The following is a 552-nucleotide window of genomic DNA, read 5'->3' as shown; positions in this document are numbered from 1 at the left end:
GGGGTATAATTTCGCATATAAATACATACAAATAATTTTTAATTGGGGCCGGAGACTAAAGAAAACAATAATTTAGAAAAAAATGTTTAATAAAATCTTAGATAATACATATGTATAACAAATTAGGCCTATACTATTTTATAATTTTTCACATTTACTCGATTATTACGCCATAATTTAAACATTGTTTCCATCTCAGCGATAATACTGTGACGTTTACGAATGATGCTTCAATTTAAAGATTGAGCATTTTTCACAGCTTCGAGAATTTTTTTTTTTTTTTTTTTGCCTTTTATAATTGTTTTGACCGACAATTCCGGTAGATCAAACTTCTTTGCTAATTCACAAATTTTCATTTTTGTATCAAAGTCTTTAATAATGGGTACGTTCGTAAATTCAAACCAGTTAAACGCGTTAGTAACGAATCGTTCGAAAAGTCTAACGAAATAGGAATAACGATGACTTCATTCTCGCTTAACTCGTTCGACTTTACGAACATACCCAATGTTAACTTTACATTCCAAAGATAAAGTTTTTCTTTTCTTGTTTGAT

The sequence above is a fragment of the Centruroides sculpturatus genome, unplaced genomic scaffold (genome assembly GCF_000671375.1).
Source record: "Centruroides sculpturatus isolate CEXI.00-Female unplaced genomic scaffold, Cexi_2.0 scaffold605, whole genome shotgun sequence".
Classification (NCBI taxonomy): domain Eukaryota; kingdom Metazoa; phylum Arthropoda; class Arachnida; order Scorpiones; family Buthidae; genus Centruroides; species Centruroides sculpturatus.
Note: the sequence above shows the minus strand (reverse complement) of the source record.